This window comes from Papio anubis, chromosome 1 (genome assembly GCF_008728515.1).
Source record: "Papio anubis isolate 15944 chromosome 1, Panubis1.0, whole genome shotgun sequence".
NCBI lineage: Eukaryota > Metazoa > Chordata > Mammalia > Primates > Cercopithecidae > Papio > Papio anubis.
The window spans coordinates 124,859,029-124,870,647 of NC_044976.1; the positions used below are offsets into that span (position 1 = coordinate 124,859,029).

The 11,619-nt window shown below is 50.8% G+C and overlaps 1 pseudogene; it reads left to right on the forward strand.

The window, feature by feature from the left end:
* Window positions 1–789: 789 nt before the first annotated feature.
* On the forward strand, window positions 790–1,819 carry LOC108585986 (annotated as a pseudogene).
* Window positions 1,820–11,619: the final 9,800 nt, after the last annotated feature.

An 11,619-nucleotide genomic window follows, 5' to 3' on the forward strand; every position in this document is an offset into this window, starting at 1 on the left:
GGCTAGTATTTTTGTATTTTTTAGTAGAGACGGGGTTTCACCGTGTTAGCCAGGATGGTCTCGATCTCCTGATCTCGTGATCCGCCCGTCTTGGCCTCCCAAAGTGCTGGGATTACAGGCTTGAGCCACCACGCCCGGCCCTGATCTGTATATTTTAAAGTAGTTATGATATATATATATATATTTTTTTTTTTGAGACAGAGTGTCACTCTTGTCGCCCAGGCTGGAGTGCAGTGGCACGATCCCAGCTCACTGCAACCTCTGCCTCCCGGGTTCAAGTGATGTTCATGCCTCAGCCTCCCGAGTAGCTGGGATTACAGGTGCCTGCCACCATGCCTGGCTAATTTTTGTATTTTTAGTAGAGATGGGGTTTCACCATGTTGGCCATGCTGGTTTCAAACTCCTGACCTCAAATGATCCGCCTGCCTCAGCCTCCCAAAGTGCTGGGATTACAGGCGTGAGCCACTGCACCTGGCTGATACATTTTATATTATGTGTATTTTACCCCATTAAAAAAAATAACAACTTAGTCTAAGTGCCTGCTACACATACAGGCAGTTTCTAAGTGTGCTGCATGGATTAACTATCTTGATCTTCTCAATAGTCAATTTGACAGAAGAAGAGACTGAGGTTATATAGCTAATTAGGGGTGACCCAGATTCAAGTCCAGACAACTGGGCCTCAGACTTTGTGCTTTTAACTACTCACTATGCCAAGAGGCAGTATAAACCCAAGTATACAGGAATTTGGTAGATTTAAAATGTAACTTTGAAAATCGGTGGGGGAAACATGGATTCAATAAACTGTAAAGGGATGTCAGGTGACAATTGGAAAGAAAAAGCTGGAGTCAGACTTTATACCTCATCCATAATATTAATAAGTTCAAAAATGGATCAAATATTTAAACTTTTGAAACTCTTAACAATACCAGAAAAGGAGAATCTTTTAAAATATTGGAATGAGGGGAGGTGAACGGTGCAGCCGGCGCCGTGAGCTCCGGGCCCATGGCGACCTAGGGCCCTGTCCTGCAGGCTGCAGATGGCAAGTACAAGCAACTCAAGGGTGAGTGGAACCATAAAAGCCCCAACCTTAGCAAGTGCAGGCAGGGAAGGGCTGGGCCGCCTCAAGCTAGTTCTTCTGGAGCTCAAATTCTTGCCAACCACAGGGACCAAGCTGATCAAACAGCAACTCATTCTAGCCCGTGACATACTGGAGATCGGGGCCAGTGGAGCATCCTATGCAAGGACATCCCCTCCTTCAAGCGCCACATGGCCCAGCCCAAATGGTGCTACTTTGATTACAAGGAACAGCTTCCCGACTCAGCCTACATGCACCAGCTCTTGGGCCTCAACCTCCTCTTCCTGCTGTCCCAGAAGCAGGTGGCTGAGTTCCACATGGAGTTGGAGTGGCTGCCTGCCAAGGACATCCAGACCAATGTCTACATCAAACACCCTGTGCCGCTGGAGCAATACCTGATGGAGGGCAGCTACAACAAAGTGTTCCTGGCCAAGGGTAACATCCCTGCTGAGAGCTACACCTTCTTCATCGACATCCTGCTTAACACTATCAGGGATGAGCTCGCCAGGTGCATTGAGAAAGCCTATGAGAAAATCCCTTTCACCGAGGCCACCAGATCCTTTTCTTCAACACACCCAAAAAGACGACCGACTACACCAAGAAGTGAGGGTGGGTCCTGGGTCCCAACAACTAATATAGTTTTGCCAGCCAGCAGCAGGAGTCAGAAGACATTACCATTCCCTCCACAGAACTGGCCAAACAGGTCACCGAGTATGCCCGGCAGCTGAAGATGATCATCTGAGCCCACCAGGCACGGGGTGGGGCAGGGCACACATTATTTAAAACAGTTACAGTGCAAGGTTTCCTCCAATAAAGGTGGATTGACCTTCTCTAAAAAAATAAGTAAAATAAAATATTGGAATGGGAAGGATGTTATTAAGTATGACACAAAACCCAGAAACTATAAAAAAGACTGGTAAATTCAATTACAGTTGGAAAAAAAAGTCTACAGCCAGGCACAGTGGCTCACACCTGTAATCCCAGCACTTTGGGAGGCCAAGGAGGAAGGATTGCTTGAACCCAGAGTTTGAGACCAGTCTGAGCAACATGGCAAAATCCCGTCTCTACAAAAAATACAAAGACTAGTCAAATGTGGTGGTGTGCGCCTGTAGTCCCAGCTACTCGGAAGGCTGAGGCAGGAGGATCGCTTGAGTCCCAGGAAATTGAGGCTGCAGTGAGCCATGAGCATGCCACTGCACTCCAGTCTGGGTGACACAGTGAGACCCTGAGAGAGAGAGAGAGAGAAATTTCATGGCAAAAACCACCCCCATCACCAAAAAAAAAGTCAAGGACAAATTGGAAAAATATGCAACTCCCGTATGACATGTTAATATGTTAAGAGCTCCTGTAAACAATAAGATCAATGACCCAATCAAAATAAAATTAGCATTGAATATGAACAGGCAGCTCATAGCAGATTATGCAAATGTCAGTTATACATTAAAAAACCCATACAATCTTTTTCAGATAAGATAAATGCAAATTAATTCCACACAGAAGCCATTGTCTGTATAGATACCAGGTTAATAGCACACTTTTGGCAAGGGCGTAGGGACACAGGTATTCTCCCGATGCTGCTGGAAGTATAAATTGGTGCAACTTCTATTCTCTCAAAATGACAAATCTCATGGCCTTTGCCCATCAATTCCCCTTCGGGGAATATATCCTGCAGGAGTACTTGCACTCACACAACAAGAGGCATATGCAAAGTTATTCCCCACAGCAGGGTGTGTAAGAGCAAAAAGGGAACAACTGTAATCCCAGCACTTTGGGAGGCCAAGGTGGGTGGATCACGAGGTCAGGAGTTTGAGATCAGCCTGGCCAACATGGTGAAACCCCATTTTTACTAAAAATACAAAAATTAGCTGGGCTTGGTGGTGCATGCCTGTAATCCCAGCTACTCGGGAGGCTGAGGCAGGAGAATTGCTTGAACCTGGGAGGCGGAAGTTGCAGTAAGCCAAGATCGCGCCACTGTACTCAAGCCTGGCCGACAGAGCAAGACTCCGTCTCAAGGAAAAAAAAAAATGACTCTTAGGATCAATAACATTTATCAAGCATGCATTTTTGTCTGTTACAGTATTTTATACTTTTCTTTTTCTTTTTTTTTCTTTTTGAGACAGGCTGGAGTGCTGTGTTGCTGTCATGGCTCACTGCAGCCTCGAACTCCTGGGCTCAAGTGATCCTCCTGCCTTGGCCTCCTAAAGCACTGGCATGACAGTCATGATACACCACACCCGGCCTCAAAAAGTATTTTATACTTTCAAGCTTGTAGTGACTTGCCCAAAGGTCCCCTGGCTGGTGAAGCAGTTAATGAGGAGACAGGCCTGGATTGCCTGTCCCGAAAGCTGTTTTCTCTCTGCTACCTCAGCTGCCTCTCTCAGAGACAGAGGAAATTCATTTATAGTGATGTGGATTGTAAAACATTCCCCTGACCAAAAGTCCTATGAATAGATGTGGGGGACCTCAGCCACTCTCAGGGCTTGAAATAATATCTGCCAGCACGTGACTCCCACATTTACATCTCAAGCTCAGTCTTCATCCCCAAATTTCTGACTCCCATATCCAACTCCTTCTCAGTATCCTCTCTTGATTGTCTAGCAGACACTTCCATTTCGGCCAGACACGGTGGCTCACGCCTGCAATCCTATAGCACTTTGGGAGGCCAAGGCAGGCAGATCACTTGAGGTCAGGAGTTCAAGACCAGCCTGGCAACCTGGTGAAACCCCTTCTCTACTAAAAATACAAAAATTAGCCAGTTGTGGTGGTGTGCACCTGTAACGCCAGCTACTCTGGAGGCTGAGGCAGAAGAATCGCTTGAACCCAGGAGGCAGAGGTTGCAGTGAGCCAAGATCACTGCACTCCAGCCTGGGAGACAGAGACTCTGTCTCAATACAAAAACGAAAACGAAAACAAAAGACATTTCAGTTTCCATATGTGCAAAACTGGCCTCTCATCTTGTCCTGCAGCCCACCATCTATGCAATGGGGCCAGCACTCCTCTCACCTGAGGCTGTTTTGAAGATTACATGAGATCGCAGATGCCAAGGGCCTAGCGCGGCTACTTGCACACAGTTGACACACCATAAATGTTAACAGTTATTGTAACTGTCATATAGAGAGGGAAGACCAAAGGATGCTTTTCGGGAAAGCAGTTGGGAAGTGGAGTGGGAACTGATTCAGAGAACAGGTGCTGGGGAGAATAGGCTGGATGCAGGGCCTCAGGGGCACACTCCTAAGGGTACAAACTACCCGACAGAGCTGGCAAGGGATGAGCAGGAGTCGGGGAGGCTGCTGAGGTCCAGCTAACGTCAAGCCTGAACTCAGTGGCAGAAAAGCCGCTGCCTTAGCCAGGGACTTTTGACCTCTTCAGATCCCAGGCAAGAGGAGAGGGTAAAGAACAAAGATTAACTACACCAAAAAAAACCTCCCAGCTGGACACAAAGGCTCACGTCTGTAATCCCAGCACTTTGGGAGGCCAAGGAGGGTGAACTGCTTGAGCCTAGGTGTTCCAGACCAGTCTGCAACATGGCAAAACTCTGTCTCTATAAGAAATACAAAAAATTAGCCAGACGTGGTGGTGCACACCTGTAGTCTCAGCTACTCAGGAAGTTGAGGTGAGAGGTCTACAGGAGTAACACCCTGTATTCAAAAAATAAAAAAGACTTTTCTTTTGCCACCTTCCCCTTGCTACTCCAGCCCTCAAGGATCCCACCTGCAGACTTGCAGTTAATGACCTGGCATTTAGCACTTCCCTCTGCTAGACTTCAAGGGGCTAAAGGGCCGAGGACTTGTTACCCCAGAGATACCTCTCCAGGGCAGGGGCATCCACAGAGCCCTCTGCTCCAGAACATAACACATCCTCAGGTGGTACACATTGTTAAAGAGGAGGCAAGAATTTTCCTGCCCAAGACGGACATATAGAGAATCTAAAGATTTGTATATTTCCTTCAGATCTTCACTCAAATATTATGTTCTCAGCAAGGCCTTCCCTGGCCTCCCATCTAAGGCACCTTGCCACCCCACCCTGCCACAAACACACACGGGGCCTGTCTCCCTCTCGACTTTAGTTTTTCTCCTTAGCACTAGTCGCTAGCATACCACATATTTAATTTACGTCCCGTTAATAGTCTCCCACACTAGAAGGAAACTCAACTAAGCCTGGAATTTTTGTCTCTTTTATTCACAGTGTATGTCCAGCTCTTAGAATCGTGCCTGGAACAGAGTAGGAGCTCAAAATATATTTTTGGAGTGAATGAATGATTACCCACACTTATTTAAGCACTTGCTGTGTGCTAGCGACTTCTGTAAACACTCTATTTAATACCTTGCTTAGCTCCTCTCATCTTCATAACCACTCTTCGAGGTAATACAATTATTTCTATTTTCTAGAACACTGGCTCTCAGAGAAGTCAAATCACTTGCCCAAGGTCTTGTAATTTTTACTTGGCAGGGCAGGGCAGAGATGTGTCTGGCTTGCAGGCCTTAGCCATTACCTACACAAAATGAGCTGTGTTCAGGTGGAGGAGAGCAGCAGGTAGAGGGGGATAAAGGAAAAAGAGAGCAGAAAACCTCTGGAAGAAACTGACTAACACTCTAGCCCGGCACTGGCCGCTAGGAGTTTCTGCAATGATGGAAGAGATCGGTATCTGCACTGTTCAGTACAGTAGCCACTAGCAACAGGTGACTGTTGAGCACTTTAAATGTGACTAGTGCAACTAAGAAACTAAGTTTTTTATTTGATTTCATTTAAATTAATTTACTTTTTTTTGGAGACAGGGTCTCCTGTCACCCAGACTGGCGTTCGGTAGTGCAAACATGGCTCCATGCAGACTGGACTCCAGTGATTCTCCCACCTCAGCCTTCAGAGTAGCAGGGACTACAGGCTCCTGTCACTGTGCCCAGCTAATTTTTTAAAATCTTTTTGTAGAGACAGCATCTCACCCTGTTGCCCAGGTCGGTCTCCAACTCCTGAGCTCAAGAGATCCTCCTGCCTCAGCCTCCCAAAGTGCTGGGATTACAGGCGTGAGTCACTGCACTGGCATAATTTAAATTTAAATAGGTACACGTGGCTAGTGGCTACCGTATTACAGAGCACAGCTTCAATCTAGACTAGATTCAGTGACTGGAAACGAGGTTGCTTGCTGGGTCTGTGGCTTCCAGGCCTGATGGGACGGGGATTCAGGAGAGGGGGGAAGGGAGTGTATATTTTCAGCAGTGAGCGCCTAGGTTACTTTGTGTAATCTACGAATACCCAGGGAGGGGAGTATTTGTTTACCCCGGCTGCTAAGGGCTGGAGATGAGGCTCACGGTCAGGATCAGTGTGCCTGCTGCCTTGGGATCTTGGTCCTCAGTCAAAGGAACTTCCTCTCTCTAACCACCCCCCACCCCAAGCCAGACAATCTGTTCACGGGTAGTTGGTACCGAGTGGTCCGGTCAGAGTCTGGGGCTTCTCAGTCCTTCTCAGGATTTACCCATGACCATTTTCAGGCTCCTTTTAGGGTGGAGTCTGCAGAGCTGATCCTACACAGGCCTCACAGGCTTTACACGGACTCAAGAAATGTTTGCTGCAATGAATAAACAAGCAGCAAGCCAAAGCAAGGAGAGATTTCTGGCAACAGAGAGCCCGAGGGGGGAGGGCCTTCATTCAGCTCCTCAACGACACCATTTAGGAAGCCGTCCTCAAAACTGACAGTCCCTAAGAATCACGAGGGGCAGTTTGTTTAAAATGACATACCCCAGGCCTCACTCCCAGGTGTTCTTATTTAATAAATCTGGGTTAGGGTTCAAAAATCATCATGTTTACCAAGCCCTCCCACCCAACACACACACTAAATCTGGTGCTAGGCTCAGAACTAAGCTTTTGAGAAATACTGATTTAGGGTGAGGCTAGGCATGTATGTGGGTATTGGGGGCAGGAAGAGGTTGCCCTAGAAGGAAATTCAGAAGCTGAGGTAAGTCTTTGAGATACTTAAAGGTATACATACTTCTTTTGTGTATTTTCTTGCATTGCAGTAGCAAGAGGGAACTTGAGTCACCCAAGTCCAGCCTTCCAGCACCAGAGTGTTGGAACTGGCAGAAGCCTAAGTCCCAGCTAGTCCAGGCCCTTAGACAACGAGTACACCTGAGAAGTCCTGGCAGCTACAGGGTGTGTGGGCGGCAGCTGATCCCCAGGAAAACAAATCTCTGGGCTGTAAGAGCCCCGCAGGTGCGGATTTCCCCTCTCAGCCAACTCCAGCCTCTGCTCCCCCTCTGCTCCTCACTTCTCTAAAGCGAAACATCTCACAGTCATTTGCTCCATGCTTCCTGTACGATTTCTTTATTTTTACTCTCCAGTTTGTGGGCTGAGTCTGTGTGGGTGTGGGAGAGGAGCTGGGTATTTCTACTTTTCTGCGTTTTCCTTCTGAGCTGGGAGGACTTTCACTTCCTCCCCAATCTCTCAGTTCTGCCTTTCATGGGCTGTCCAGGTCATGAGACCTCCTCTCCTATCCTTCCTGAGCACCAGGGAAACAGAAAACTGACTGCAACTGGCTGCCCTGGAAGGGCCTAGCATCCACTCAGGAGCAACAGGTGGTGGCAACTACAGCAGTAACAATAACCTCCCTGGGCCAGGAGCCCTGGGCTGGCGTGACAGCAATGGAGGCAGCCAAGGGAGCCCTGCTTGCTCCTGAGGCCATCCAAGGCCTGAAACGTGTCTTGCATCCCTCTAACACCACCATGGGCAAGCCTGGGCCTCCACTTCCCTCCCTCAGCCTTTTCTGCCCCAGCACTCAGCCAGACAAAAGTGACTCTCAGCTTGCCCCAGTGCCCCCAGCTCTGCCTGCTGATCTAGTTCTATATTTGAGAGTCTTAGACATCTACCACACTGGAGCACAGAGCCACGGGAGGGGTCGGCCTCCACCACCGGGGCCTGACAACCTGCCTTCCCAACCTCCCTGAACCTCAGTCTCCTCTTTCAAACAGTTATATGTAGATACAGAGGAGGATTAGAAAACATTGAATGGGTGCCTCAATCAACAGTGGCTGTTAGTGGCAGGAGTTATAAATGTGTATTGAAAAAGGAATTCCTTCCTTTTTTCTTCCAATCATAAGGACCACAACCATCCAAATAGCAAAGAGAGCCTCAGACACTCCAGCTCAGCCTCTAGCTGCAGAAAGTCACCTTCCCAAAGAGAGAGATCAGTGTGCACCTAGGACTGGAACGCAGTGTGATCTAGTGGTTGAAAGTCTTAGCCTTCAGCCTCCCCAGCCTCGTCAGCTGTTCCAGAAGCCTGTCAGCTGCCCCTTAGTTTTCTGCTGTGTCCTCAAAGAAGCACTTGGACCCTAAAATAAACCTCTGGAGAGCCAGTTGCCCAGCTCTTCCAGAAGAGACTAGACACACAGCTGGGCATGCGGCCAGAGTCCAGGAAAAGCCTGGATTGCCAGGGGCAGATTACTGTCAACAGGAGCAACAAGTGCCTCTGCCCTCTCCCTCACAGCTCCTTCTCTTGTCCGGAGGGGAGTCCAGCACGTGCCAGCCCCAGGAGGTCTCATTCCCTTGCCAGCCTCCCGACTCAATTCCCAGGACTGGGGCACTTGGCTTCCCAGAGTTGGTGGCTGCCGAACTGACTCCGTGCAGCGGGAAGATCCGTGACTCAGCGCCCATGATGTCAGTCCCTTCATAGTCAGGGCACTGTCATCCACACATGCACCCGCGGGGGTCGGGGGAGGACAAGGAGAGGTGGACCCCCAATGCAGAGGGAGAAGAGGGGCCCTGCTGGTACAAAGGACTTCCCAGGCGGGTTCATCACCCCGCTGGGGCGCGCCCTCTCCGGCCGTCTCCCCTTAGAGTAACCCGGCTCGCGGTTGTGTAAAGGCTCATGGGGGCACTGGGAAGGAGAGTCAGGTTTGCGAGGACACAGTCCTATACACTGACCTCAGGCAGCTTCCCGCACAGCTTCACAGGGCATTCCGGGGAGAGCTCCGGGCCAAGGGAGCAAGCGCAGCAGGGGGCGCAAGAGCCACTGCCCGCGACCACACAGCTAGGTGCCCGCCGGGCCTCAAGGCAGCCACAGAAAAGGGGAGCCGTCGCACCTCCTTTCCTCCCTCCAACCTCCCCCAGACTGCGGTGGCCACGGCGGTTTCCCACAGCCGCCAGCTGCCCCAGCCCTCCAGGTGCGCCCGAAGCCCTTACCCTGCGCAGGGCAGCCCCCTGGGGCCAGCGCCGCCCCCGGCGCGGCCAGCAGGGCAGCCAGCAGCGCGCAGCCGACGGCCAGCATGCTTCCTCCTCGGCTACCGCTCCATGGTCCCGCAGAGGCGGACAGGCTGGTGGGAACCGGGCGGCAGGGGCGGGGCGGTGGGCGGGCAGGCTGGCTCAGTCTCCGGGGGCAGCCCCCATTCGCAGGAGCCCGGCGCTCTACATACACTGCGAGTCCCTCAGCCCCGCGCCGCGCTCGGCTCCGCTCCCTCTGGCCGGTCTCAGTGTCAGTGCGACTTCCCACTCGCACATGACTCAGAGCGGCGGACGGTCCTGGCAACACAGGAAAACATTTGAGGAACTCGCGCTGGAGCGTCTCTGGGCCGTCCCAGGGTGCGGTTACGAAAGCTGGAGCGGATGGCGCAACAGCCCCGCGCACCGGCCGACCGAGGGGGTGGCTTCCTGCCACAGCGCCGCACCTGAGCGGGGAGAACAGAGGACCGCCAGCCCCGTCAGAGCCCATCCTCCCGGTTCTGTTGATGAGAAAAGGGCACTTGTTTTGATTTTTGGTTTCGTGAACAGGATTACGCTGTGAAAGGCACACCTGGAAAGCCCTCGAGGAGGCGATGTACCCTTATGATAAAGCAGTGCTTGGTAGCCTGGTTGCCCACTGGAATCAGCCGGAAGCCCTAAAACCCACCAATGTCTGGGTCGGGGCTCCAGAGATTCTGATTTCATCGGTCTGGGGTGAGGCTTGGGCATCGGAAGACTCACCACCGTAAAGGCACAGTCTCTCTGCCCAGCTGCTCCTCGCAGGCTGGAGCAGAGGCAAGGAAACGGTTTGGACTTTGCAGTCAGATAGACCTGGGTCCCCATTTAGACCCACCATCTACTGTGTCTGTGACTTCGGTTCAGAATCTGAGTCTCCATTTCCTCATCTGTTAGAGATAAGAAAGCCTATGCTGCCCAGGGTTATTAGGAAGGTTCTGTGGATGGCACCTAAACACCCGACACACGGTCTGGGCCACAGGTGCTCCGTAGACATCAGAACGTGCATGGCTGCCCTCCTGACTTGACAGACAGAAACTAACACCAGGGGCAGTGGCTCACGCCTGTAACTCCAACACTTTGGGAGACCCAGGTGGGTGGATTGCTTCAGTCCAGGAATTCCAGACCAGCCTGGGTAACAAAGTGAGACCCCCCATTTCTATAAAAACTTTAAAAATTAGCTGGGTGTGGTGGTGCACACCTGTAGTCCCATCTGCTAGGGAAGTTGAGGTGGGAGAATTGCTTGAGTCCCAGAGACCCAGGCTACAGTGAGCTGTGATTGGGGGCCGCTACTCCAGCCTGGATGACAGTGAGACCCTGTCTGAGAAAAAAAAAAAAGAAAAAAGAAAAAGAAAACAAAAAGAAGGAAGGAAGGCAGGAGGGAGGGGAAGGAAGGAAAGGAAGGAAAGAAAAAAAGAAAGAAACTAGCGCTTGGCTTTTGAGCAACCACAAGGACCCTGAAGGGAACCATCTGTCCATCCCTTGGAGTCCCGGGAACTCTCTCAAGGATCCCACAGAGCCTAAAGCTGATAGGATGGCCTCATGGCTGAATTCAGAGGGAAAGAAAAATGCTGAAATAAAGTTTAGGCTGAGAAGCTTCTAGACCAGCAACTGCTCATTAGAATGTGTTTTTCTGCTTTGGGTTTCAGGCCCATCCTAACCCAGATCAAAGATCCTGGGACAGCTGGAAGAGGCATGGCCTAATGGAACTCCTAAGTGGACAGGGCCAGGCATGGAGGGACAGAGCTTCTGAAACAGTCCTCAGAGCCCGTGCATCTGGGTCTTTCTGTAGGAACCGCCCCATCAGCAGTGCCAGGCCGAACCAAGCACATGCACTGATCCACCACACGGTGGGGGCTGCTGTGGGTGGGTTTGTTTGCTTCAGCCATGTCCGCAGACAGGAACAGAAGAGCACGCTGGAGGCCACCAGCCCTCTCGCCTGCTAGTTCAAAAGAGGTTGCAGCAGGGCTGGAAAGCGGTTCCCACTGTGGTTGCCCCCTTCCTCTCTGTGGCACACACAGACCTGAAAATAACCAGAGAGGGACTGCAAGCTGCCAGCCTAAAACAGGAAGGCTGCAGAAAGTCCTAGGCTCAGATAGGAGAGTTTAAAAGAATGTTGAAACCGAGAATAGGCATCACAGATCCCACCTGTCTCTGCACCAAAGCAGACCTCCCCCTCTCTAATCTACTGATGGGGAGCCTGTGTGCTCTGTAGTCACGCAAATCGAGTTCCCATCCCGGCTTTACCACTTGCTGGCTATATGACTTAAGCAAGTTACTTAACCTCTCTGAGCCCCTATTTCCTGATTTGTAACATAAGAG